The 12971-nt window shown below is 36.0% G+C and overlaps 1 protein-coding gene across 1 annotated transcript in view; it reads left to right on the top strand.

The window, feature by feature from the left end:
• ADGRB3 (adhesion G protein-coupled receptor B3) overlaps positions 1–12971 on the top strand; it is a 732856-nt gene that overhangs the window by 322095 nt on the left and 397790 nt on the right. The window lies entirely within an intron of this gene.

The following is a 12971-nucleotide window of genomic DNA, read 5'->3' as shown; positions in this document are numbered from 1 at the left end:
GTAGATGGACAGATGGATGGATGGATAGATGGATGGATAGATGGATACTATCAATGTCACGTATTTTTACTCATGAATTATGTCTAAAAACACATAAAGAAATATAGACACACTTATACATGCATACACACACACATCTGGTATTGGCCTAGGGATCGTGATCTTCTCCTTTACCTATTCAAGGAATTTTAAAACCAATTTATACATTAAAGAATGCTTACCTAATACATTGATCTTATCATATATACTCTAAAATAGTCAATTGTAGGCAGAAATGAAATCAACTTCCTTGCATGCTCTTCCTCCTGTCAGTTTCCACGCTCTGTCTGAGCAACAAAGCTAGATAGTGCTTGTGATAAGGAAGCATTGTGATTCCCACCAATTCTTACATTACTTCGCAGACTGCATCTTATCTCTAGAAGAATTCATCATCTCACAATTTAATTTTTCTGTTTTCCTTGAGGGATTTCAGTATCTGTACTTCTATATTCATTAAACTTATTAAAAGTTAATTGGTACCTACTTCAGAGAATTATTTAAAACAGATATGGCTTTTCTAACTCTTTTACATATCATTACATATAACTATAATATATGTACATACGTATATAGATTAAAATATTTATGTAATTGTGTTATTAATATATAATATAGACTAAGTTTGAAATAACATTTATCATCAGTGAACAGTTGAATATGTTCTATGAACTCTCATAATTATAAATCTGGTTAGATAGCCAGTTGGGGTCATTAATCAATTTAACATATGAAATCATTAATCTATTATCTTGACATCTTGTTTAAATTTTTTGAGGACAGGAACCATGATATTTTAATCTTTATTTCTCTGGTGCCTAACACAACGCTGACATAAACTAGAAATTCTGTGTGGCCTGTATAAAGAATTTCCCTGCCACTTTTTTTTATCAGTAGGAGGGTACCTGCAGCTGGAGGTTTCTGAGAAGGTGATATACCAGACTTATATTTTTGAGTTTTAACCACATGAATATAATAAGTATTAACCCTCATGTGAAATTTTCCTAGTTCAAGAGTATTTAGAAATATGGAGTGATTGATGACGTAACTTTATGAAATTACCTGGCAGTTAAAGAAAAATTTTAATAAGCTAATAATCATTAAGTTTGTTGAGAAACCTTATAAGATACAAAATTAAACACCATGTTCCAACTTTGTTTATAAAAAAGACAAGTGGCAAACAAATGCACACAAAAAAATTGAGGATAGAGGCACAAAGTGTTAAATGTAGTGAGATTATTAGAAATTTTATATTTTCTACATGTTAATATTTTATCTTATACTCTGGGATATTTTCTAAATTCTTTACCAGACAAGGTAGAAATAATTTCAGAACCTGTTGTGAAGTAGGCACAGTATTATACAAATTAAGGGTACTTGTTATAATACTTATAAAGCTATTTAGAGAAAATGGCTGAATTCTGTGGCCTAATGGGCCAGCCCTCCCTGAAATGAAATAGACCTATCTTGTTTCTGATACAACTGGACAATCATGGGCTCCTCCTCCTCCCTCATTCTCTCTGTCTCTCCGTCTCTTTTACACATATATAAATACACACAGAGTGGCAGACTACATAAAACTGATGTGATGTGTGCCCTTTGTAGGTAGACAGCTCTCTAAAGCCAAAGGAGTTGAACTAGGTATACAAGGCTTTCTCCTAAATTCATTAGACAGTAAGTCACCCCTTCCCTGGAGCAGAGAAGGTAATGGGAGACAGAAAAATCAGAGCTGTTACTCTAATAACAGAAAGTCCTTCATATGGAAATATGAATAGTTGGGTATGAATGTTCCCATTTAAGTTGTTGTTCCTTAAAATCTCTGTTTCTACATTCAAACTTTAGTTCAACAAACATTTTAAAAACAAAAGTTGGGCCCTGGCTGGTGTAGTTCAGTGGATTGATCACAGGCTGTGAACCAAAGGGTCGCTGGTTTGATTCCCAGTCAAGGCACATGCCTGGGTTGAGGGCCAGGTCCCAGTGGGGGCAAAGTAAGAGGCAACCACACGTTGATGTTTCTCTCCCTCTCTTTCTCCCTCTCTTCCCTTCTGTCTAAATAAAATCTTAAAAAAAAAGTTGGAACAGGAATCTATCTAGTCATCGAAAGTTTGACTCTGTGGGAAGGAGTGTTAAAGAGCTTGGATCCTGGTGTAAGGTCTTTGTTTTTCCTGTTTTCCTCTACTTTTATGGTAATTCATTAGGAGAGAGAGAGAGATAAAGATAGCAATTGACAGCTGAGGGTGGAAGGGGCAAGGGGCAGGAGAAAGAGAGAGACAGAAAGAAACAGAGACAGAGAATAGGTTTGCTTTATTGTTTTCCTCATTTTTCCTACCTTTTGGGTGAATTTTCCTTCATTGCAACAAAACCATGTATCACACACACTTTTTTGGCTACCACCTCATTGCACAAATGCAGGGCACATTACCTAAATTAAGAAGGTAACGCATTTTGTTACTGCAGCTTAGTTAGAAGAAGGAAAGAAAAGAATAGCTACCATAGTTTTGTTTGCAACAAATACTGATCCCCAAAATATGGAAGTTGTTTTTTTTAATGAGCAATTAAGAATTAAAGAACCTAGTACTATGGTCCAGCATCAGATGATTTAAATTTTGAAATATTCATCAGTTAAGTTGAGGTAAGTGTGCCTGAGAGATAGGAGTTAACTTTTTCTGCAAGTTTTCTGTAATAAAATCTGGCTGGTACATAGCAAGTGATGGGTAAACCTGGAAGAAAAAGCTAAATCAGTAGTTTCTTAATCCCAGGTGACCATTATAATCATGTTAGAGTTCTTAAAATATTACCAGCGGGAAGTCACTCAAGGCCAATTAAATGGAGTTGTTACCAGCCCGTACCAGTTGTTACCATTGTACACATTCAATAAATCAAAGCTGTTATCATTACTAATCATAACATTAGTTTGGCATCCATGTGCATGTGTTTCTAATTACATGGCCCTCTCATGGAATAATGTGGCTACTCATGTTTTAAGTGTGCAAGATGTAGTATGTAGTACTTGATTGCCTTTTTAGTCTTGTTGCTAGATTTCAAAAGTTTGTCAGGTTCATCACTCTCAGAGCTCAAATATTCATTGCAAACTCATCAATGCCAAAGAAGAGCTGAAAAACATTACTGTCTTTAAAATGGACAGAATACTCACAGTTTCATTCAGGATCACAAGTTATAGTTTTGGGGATTTGAGTATAACATCAAAACTCCAAAGATTTTTAACATGCAATCCTGAATTAGACTATGATTTCACTGATTCTTCAGCAATGAAACCTCACATTTATTGAATGCTCTCTGCACTGAAAGAGCCAATGGAAAAAATATATTATATATACATATACACATATATATATACATATACATATATATATATATGGAAGGAAGGTGTTAATTAAATCATGATATTCTAAACAGTTCAGATATCAAAGTTCACAGTATATGTTAAGGACAAGATAAATATTTTGGACTTTACACCCTGTATGGTCTCTGTCCTAACTACTTGACTCTGCTGTTGTAGCAAAAAGAACAGCCATGGACTGTAAGTGAGCAAGGCTGTATTCAAACAAACATTTATGCAAATGCAGGCAATGGGGTGAGTTTGGCCCCGTAGGCTGTGTGGGGGTCACTAACACTTGGTCTAGAATATACACTCTTTAAAGCTTATTTTAAAGATTTCAACTCTTTATAAATTTTCCATCCAAACAATGCACAGAGTCTATTTTGTCTTTTTTCCTTTCTGTTTTTGTTAAAATTTTAACCATAGTCATTTTAAATACCTTATCAGATAAATCTAATATCTGAATAATCTGTGAAGTGGCTTTTGTCTTGTCACATCATTGGGCATACCTTGTAATTGTCAATTGACTGTCAGACATTATGTATAAAAAAAGTCAGGTCTCTAGGCAATGTTCATGCCCACCAAAAAGCATTCCTTCCTTCATTGATTGTCCAAATATAGTGAGAGCTGATATTTAAATGCAGTCAAGGGTGGGTCTGGGTCAAGGCTGTTTTGCAGTTCTAGTAAGACGGCCTTTGCTTCATCCCCCTTTCCCACTGTATCTTTTGGATGGACAGCCTATGTGTGCCATCCTGTCAACACTGAGACACTGTGGAGGCTTCAGCTCTGCCCTTCAGAAGGTCCCAGCTCAGTGGCCCCTCTTTCTGCGCAGGTAACTTCAAATACACCAAATATCTTGAGGGGAAGATCAGCTGGTTGTGTAAAACTGGACTCTGTTCTCACTAGGCATTTATCTTTACATTCCTACCTAAAGGATGGAGAAAATTGCATGCTGCATTTTAGAAGTTTTCATTCCAACTTCTAAGCTTCTACACAGTTCAAAAACTCAAGAATGCCTCCCGGAAAAAAGTCCCAGCAAGATTTTTAGAGACTCTTAAATTTCTAATATATTTCTCCTTCCCTGGGCAACCAAAAATCATTAGTTTCTCTTTTTGCCCTAGAGGGCTTCTGCTGGGGCCGCACCTTCTCCTAACTTCTTGCTCAGATTCAGCAAACATTCCCAATGGGGGAAAGAAAGAAAGAAATTGGCTGAAATTGTCGGCATACCTCAGAATAAATCTCCTTTTCCTGGAAATTAGTTTATGTCATTTATAGATCTCTGGTGCTCTAAAAAGTATGATTTTTTATAATTTATATATATTTTTTAATTGCGTTGGCAAAAGCACTGGCCTTACATGAATTGAATTATTACACTGTACTAAACCAATACATTTCAACTTTATTGTAAAAAACAATTTTTAAGTTCATATAATAATACTTCCTAGGACATTTTAAGGGAGTCTATTATACAGATAATTAAACACTTCTAATAGTTTTTGCTTATTTTTTTCTCTTTTTAAAAAAGAACTTACAACATATTATAATACAAGCCCAGGAGATTTTTAAGCTTTTCTCAGATAGGTATTTAGTGTGACTAAATAGAATAAATGTTAGAGTTAGTTTTAGCCATTAAAATTCACTGACTTGGAACTTATTTATAGGATGATTTAATATAATATACTTGTACAGAAAATTATATTTTGGCAGATGCCAGCAGAAAAAATATTATAAGGGAAAATATATAATATTGTTCAATCATTCATCCATCCATTCATCTACCCATTAACTTAACTCTGTGCAACATAGTGCAAGGGCCTGAGGGTGCAACTTAAATATAATACACACAACAAATACAAAATAGATGAGAAAAGGATAAAATAATTACAAATTGGTATATATATGATGAAGAAGATTAACAAAATGCCACCATAGGGGATAATGCTTGGACTCTGCTTTAGGTTAAAAAGTCAGTAAGGTCTCTATGAGGAAACAACCTTTAAAATTGTGACCTGAAAGCTGAGGTCAATCTAGACATGCAAAGAGGAGAGAATGTGTCAGGGAATAAGAGTAGGTTTCATTTAGAGAGAATGGCATATGAATAACCTTGAGGTGTTGGGGAAGTGAAAGATGATCCAGTGACCAGAGTCGTGAGCAAGAGAGATTGCCATGAGATGCGTTTGGAAAGCTCATCTAGGTAGGAAAAAAAAAATGTTCTGTATCTTAAAAGCTTTGCTAGGAGTTTGGATTTTAGTCTTAGTGCAAAGGGAAGCTATTGGCAGTAGAGGATTGATGTGATTCAATCTAATTAAAAAGGGTCATATGACTCTTCTATGAAAAATAGACCACAGGGCAGCTTGACTGGAACCTCTAAAGCCTGCTACAGTAACCCAGATGAGAGATGATGGCATCCTTTATCAAGGCTGAGTGAGCATGTTTGGCTGATAGTGATGTCATTGCCTGAAATAAGGAAGGGAAGACAACGAGGAATAACTTGAGGCAGGTGTGTTCGGGGGTTGCCAAAGGTTATATTGTACTGAGGTTTAAAAAAAAAGAACTAAGAGTGAAGCTAATCAGTTTAGTCGTGATTTTTTCTCCGGTAAAGCTGAGCTAGTCAGATGCAGGTAAAACAAAACAAAACAAAACACAAAGCATTTGGTAGAGCCAAAATGTTTTCTGAAGACCAGAACTGTCAGCAGTACCCAGGAGCTTATTAGACATGTAGAAAACCAGACCCTGTCCCAGATCTACCCAGTCAGAATCTTCATGTTGAAAAGTTCCCTTTGAAATCCAAATGCACATTCAAGTTTAAGAAGTATGTGGCAGCCCTGGCTGGGTGGTGCAGCTGGTTGGAGCACAGTCCCATGCACTGAAGGTTGCGGGACAATCCCCAGTCAGGGTGTATGTGGGAGGCAACCAATCAATGTTTCTCTCTCAAAACACTTTCTCTCTCTCTCTCTACCCCCCCAAACCCCCTTTCCCTCTCCCTCTTTCCTTCCCCCTCTCTCCCTCTCTCTCTGTCCCCCTTTACTTCCTCTCCCTCCCCCCCCCTCTCTAAAATCAATAAACATATCCGGAGTGAGGATTTAAAAAAAAAAAGAAACATGTGGCAGATTTTCCATAGGGTTAAAGTTTTTGGTGGATGAATGTGAGGAAGTAAAATGGAAAAAACATTTAAAAGAAAGTAAAATTTTTTAAAAGTAAACTTTTGGTGGACAAATACAAAGCAGTTAAGTGAGTGACAGCTAGCTCCATATCATTACAAGATACATTATACTATCATCATTAGGGGATATCTCATTTTCCTCTCCTAGTTAGATGGGAGGATTACATTTTTTTTACTCCATGGAGGTAGGTGCCCATTTTGGTCAGGCATCCACACGTGCTCATTGGTTGTGTATGGAAGTGATCTTTGAAATTCCAGGCCTGAAATGTTATTGCTGGCACAAGGTCTTTTATCCTGTCTCATCCTAAACCCATGAATAACTATGAAGAACAGGGTCTCCCTAATGACCTGGGTTGGGTACGTACTGTGAGTGAAAAATAAATCTTTGGTTTTTTTAGGCACTGAGATTTTTAAGTTCCTTATTATTGCAGCATAACCTATCCCATTTTAACTGATGCAATATCCCTAGAACTAGAAAAGCTCAAGTAATGAAAGTAGAATTGAAAAAGTCTTAGAGAAATACTAGATTACTTAATGTTCTACCTTCAATTGAGGAGGTTCCAAAAAGCTCCAGTCCTAGTCTATGACCAAAACTCTGCTGTGAGTTCATAGGGAATGTGCTAGTTCCATCACCTCACTCAGAATATTAATAAGAACTTCTGACTTGTTTGATGTTGGGGAAAGAAATTTCACCAACCTAGGTCCTTTGGTCAGGAATTGTACCTCTAACTAATTCTAGCCAAAAACTCTGAAATGACAGCTATTTCTAGGTTTTGCTGAGTAGGTACATTTCTTTGCTGTCATTCTTATTTTGGAATTTCTAGACTTTCCAGGGAAATGAGAGAATACCTGATACATTAAGAATACAGTATACCTGATTCAGGTTTTAAATCAGTTTTCTTCATGACTTAGTTTATTCTCATAGCAATACCTTGCAGTCCTCACTTCGGGAATTGCTTGGGGAAAAAACTGGGATACCTCATGCCCTATGGCCAAATGGTCTTCATCCTAGGCTTTGTGAAATACACATGTAAGTTATGCAGGTGGATTATGGACTAAATCCACCCTATAGTGTTGTCTCTAGACGAGAATTGCCCCTCTAATTTGAACCCCTAGCCCTCAGACAGGTCTATGATGAACACAGACTCTATGTATCAAATATAAGGAAAATTAAGAACCATTTATGTATTAGAACAAAGGGTATACTTTCTTTTGCATACAGGGTGATATCTTTCCTGGAGACACCGGGCAGATTTGTAAATAATTTCATCTCATCAATAAGTGAATGACTGATCTTAGAAAATGAGTTTCCAACTGAAGCAAAGGATATATATTTAGATTATTGCTTTATGAAAAGAAGGTTCTTGTATAATTATCTTTTAATTAAAGCCAGTGAGAACTGTGAGAGCCTTTAATATACCTTACAGATGGCCTGTAGGAGTTGATGTTAAAAATAATATACAGATATATCATGTTTAAACTGTGTCTTTGCACACAGTGACTATGATAAACTTAGGGTTCACACAATAGAGGCAACTATAACTGGCAGTAGGAGGCATCAAGTGAAAGAAAAAGGTTATTTAATAAACACACCTGCTTTTTAAACCATGATGGTCACTGTATCTCTCTATGTAAACAGCAAGGAGACTTAATCCACCACTATAAACAGCCACTATTTTTACACATTAGTTTTTTTCTTTTAGGGGTGATCTTGTCAACAGTATTAAATGTGAATGACTCAAACTTTTAAGACTTTTTCTTTGGAGCAGAAATGCTCACTGAATACTGCAATGTGAGCAGACATGTCACTAACAATTACAATTTTAAAGGAAGTATTTAAATTATTAAACATTTATGCGCTAGTTTAGTGACTAAAATTGAGAGAATTACAAAATATAACCCAAGGGAAATAGAATCATTGATGTATTTTGGGAGACTTTTCTGTCTACTTGAAGAAAACTGCCTACAAAATTTTTATATAGGTACAGGTAAATGGCTTTGGAAAGGTTTACACGTTGTATTCCAAAATAATGACCACTGCTCANTCTTGTCAACAGTATTAAATGTGAATGACTCAGAAACTTTTAAGACTTTTTCTTTGGAGCAGAAATGCTCACTGAATACTGCAATGTGAGCAGACATGTTGCTAACAATTACAATTTTAAAGGAAGTATTTAAATTATTAAACATTTATGAGCTATTTTAGTGACTAAAATTGAGAGAATTACAAAATATAACCCAAGGGAAATAGAATCATTGATGTATTTTGGGAGACTTTTCTGTCTACTTGAAGAAAACTGCCTACAAAATTTTTATATAGGTACAGGTAAATGGCTTTGGAAAGGTTTACACGTTATATTCCAAAATAATGACCACTGCTCAAATAATTGGCAACAGCTCGACAGCCTGGCAAGTTGCTGCAAGTCTCCTGCTTCCCGTGCTCTTTTTCATCTGAAGAAGATTTAATGTCTCCTTACAACTAATATTGTTGAAAATTATTTTTAAATATTTAAGGGTCTTGAGGATTTCTAACAAAAGCACTCCATGAAACCCGAGTTAAGCAGGTGGTAGATAAGAGCAGGATTCTGGAATCAACCCGTTGGAGCTGAAATCTCGGTGCAGTTTAGGAGCTATGCAGTCCTAGAGAATGTAGTCCACCACGCTAAGTCTGCACTACTGACTTCTTCATCTGCAAACTGGCAACAGTCTTTATCCCTCCCACGGCTGTTTGAAATCCAAGTGAGGTAACTCATGTAAAGCGCTTAGCCCCCCGTGATGGTACCTCATAAATCCTATGTCACTATTGTCATTGTTATTATTTTTTGAAAGGTACCAATTTTATAACTATAACTGTAGACATTTAACATTTCTGAAATAATTTTCCTATTTATATTACTATGTCATCTTTTAAAAGGCAATTCTGTCAGAAAGTGTAAAAGTTCTTTGATTATTACATATATATTTGTTTTGAGTAATAGTGAACTGAATTGAAGATAATTGTTATAGAAGGAAAATAATTCTTCTGTAGTTTCAGTTTAATTTAGTATGCATTTTGAGAAAATGCCATTGTGTGTCAGAAAATGATCTAGAAATTACAGGGGAAACAAAAATGAATAAGAAGTTACAGACTCTTTAAGAGTTTAAGGCCTAGTAGAATAGATAGGTACACAAACACTATGACAAAGTAAGAGATAGGAAGATTTACTTCTGTGAGTTTTGAAAAAACTCTGTGAGTTTAGAGATCATATCATGCTTTTGAGTTATTTGAAAAAATTCACGAAGGTGAAAGGAAAAATAATGAAAGTATTTGAGGAGAACACTTAAAGTTATAGAACAGTATAAGTCAGGGAGCAAAAAAGCAGGATCCATGGGCTTTCTTTGGGGAGTAGTGAGTAGTTCAGTCGGGTTAGCACTGAGAACCTACAACAGCAGTGGAACAGTGGGACAGATCAAGCTAACACTTCACAGACCAGAGTGACTTCTGCATAAACTATAGCAAGAATATGCTTTCAAATGCTGTATTATGTCTGAATTCAAAAGAATAAAAAAAGAAGTCCTTAGGTACCAAAAATAAAGAGAAAAGAAACCAAAGCCTGAGTTACAGCAGAAAGCTGATGGTTCGACAGCCTATGAATATTTCAGGCTGTCTGTGAGTCCTAGGTGGTGGAGGCTGAGATTCTAAAGTTTTGTTGAGTGCTGGCAAGACTCCCACACCCAAAAGCACTATCAAACCCTCAGCATTGGTCCAGCACTAACTTGGCTGCTCTGGCATCATGGACTAGAAAAATCCTACAGGTCTAGGATGAGTCTAAGAAATTTGCAGTTCCTATAAGGTTTTTAGAAAAAGAGAGACTAAAACCATCTTTCAGAAATGGAAACTCCTAGTCTGGGCCAAAAAAACAGGAAATTAACATGATAATTAGCATAAAAATGATCCAGTATCACTGAACTTCCTGAGGACCCCCACCCTCAGAGAAACACACTCAAAATTAGGTTCTTTCACAAACAAGCACCTCACAAACAAGCACCTTGGGACCACAAAAAGCTAAATACACCCCACTAAATATGAGCTCACAATAATTACAAATAACATGAGAGAGAATCATCAAATGCAGGAACCAGAAAAATGAACAAAGAAACAAGTAAATATAATAGAAAATATAAAATAAACTGGAATGCTTGTTTAAAATAATCACAGACTGGCACAACCATTATGGAAAACAGTATGGAATTTTCTCAGAAAACTAAAAATGGACCTGCCTTTTGACCCAGCAATTCCCCTGCTGGGATTATATCCTAAGAACCCTAAAACACCAATCCAAAAGAACCTATGTACCCCAATGTTCATAGCAGCACAATTTACAATAGCCAAGAGCTGGAAGCAACCTAGGTGCTTGTCAGTAAATGAGTGGATCAAAAAATTGTGGTACATATACACAATGGAATTCTATGCAGCAGAAAGAAAGAAGGAGCTCCTACCCTTTGCAACATCATGGATGGAACTGGAGGGCATTGTGCTAAGTGAAATAAGCCAGGTGTTGAAAGACAAATACCATATGATCTCACCTTTAACAGGAAGCTAAACAACAAAACAAGCAAGCAAGCAAAATAAAAACAAAGACACTGAAATAGAGAACAGGCTGACAGTGACCAGAGGGGCGAAGGGAGGGTATTTCAGGAGAAAAAGGGAAAGGATTTACAGGAACTAGTATAAAGGACACATGGGCAACAACTAAGAGGGGTGGAAATGAGAGGGAGGTGGGGAGCACAGGGCGGGGTGGGCTGGGATGGGAGTAAAATACAGAAAACTGTACTTGAACAATAATTAAATAAAAATATGTAAAAATAAATAATTTAAGAGAAAAGAGAATGAACAGGTAAATAAATGTAAAAGAGAACACAGAAGAGTAGAATGAGAAAGTTAGTATACATTTAATAGGAATGTATATAATGTAATAGAAATATATTCCAGAAACAGACCACAAAGATTGAGGGAGCAGAAATATTCTATCAGTTAGTACATAAGAATTTCCCAAAGTTGAAGACAGATAAGATATTCAGATTGAAAAAAAAATTAATAAGCTAAAACAACTCCACATAAACTTAATCTACATTATACCAAAAATGGAAATGGAAACCCTCAAAGATACTGCAAAGAAAAGACTGTTGGTCTGAGAAAGATCAGCAAGCCCTAGCACTTGCAACAGGAGGCACTAAACTCACAGTATGAAATTGCTAAGGGGAAAATAAAAAAGCAGCTCTATCTAAAATATCATTTGAAAATGAGTATAACTTTAAAAAATAGTAAGTCAAGACCTGGCTGGTGTAGCTCAGTGGATTGACCGCGGGCCTGCGAACCAGATGATCGCGGTTCGATTCCCAGTCAGGGCACATGCTTGGGTTGCAGGCCAGTTTCCAGCAGAGGCCAGTTCTCTGCAGGGGATGCACAAAAAGCAACCATACATTGATGTTTCCTTCCTCTCTCCTTCCCTTCCCCTCTAAAGATAAATAAATAAAATATTTTAAAAAAATAGTAAGTCAAAGATTTGAAGGAGTTACTATTCATAGAACTTAACTAAAATAATTGCTGATTAGAAAAAAAGGACACTACACTGAAAGTAGGTGAGAATTCAAGAAAACTTGTTAAGAAACAATAATGGAATAAATAGACTGACTGGAAAGCATTACAGTATTAGTTTAAAATCAGTAATAATATAACAAAAACTAATTTGAGGGATTCAAAAGCAAGGTAGACTAAATTACTAAGTACCAATACAGAGGGAAGAGTAAAACTGAGCTAGTAAGCACTGACTGCATAGATATGGGGGAAAATAACATTTGGGTGGGTAAAATAAGATAGTAAGATACATGATTGGAATTATAGGTTAAGATTATATTTGGATGGTCTATAGGTCAAACAATGGAGGACATATTTAATGTGAAAATGCATGGATTTTTTATTGATTTGTTTTTAGCAGAGAAAACATGTTTGGAGATGTGGAACATAGAATAGTTTAGGATAGAGAAAGACTCAGTAAGACCAGTGAGGAGACTACTGTGATCACTGTGATGACAGGTGGTAAAGACCTGCAGCGGAATCTATCTCTTGCCTGCAGGTCAGAAGGGTGGATATGAAAGGCATCATGTAGCTAGTATTTGGAGGAATTAGAAACTGAAGGTAGCGGAAGGAAAACAATAACTGAATGTCAGTCTCCTTTTGACGTCTGTCTTTGCAGAAACATTATAACAACCATGTGATGATATTTGCCTCCTTTTATTTTCAGATCAAATGATCCTAGGAAAGAGGCAAATGATTTGTCTAGAAGTCCTATGTCGTAAGTCGTCAATGACAATTTAAGTCCAGATTTTAAGATTCCATTTGTTCTATAAACATAACATACTAGTAAGAGTTCCCAGAGAGAATGTTTAGAA

Source organism: Sturnira hondurensis, unplaced genomic scaffold (genome assembly GCF_014824575.4).
Source record: "Sturnira hondurensis isolate 20B ecotype Veracruz unplaced genomic scaffold, ASM1482457v3 Scaffold0022136, whole genome shotgun sequence".
In the NCBI taxonomy this organism is placed as follows: domain Eukaryota; kingdom Metazoa; phylum Chordata; class Mammalia; order Chiroptera; family Phyllostomidae; genus Sturnira; species Sturnira hondurensis.
This window is presented reverse-complemented; position numbering and strand designations above follow the sequence as displayed.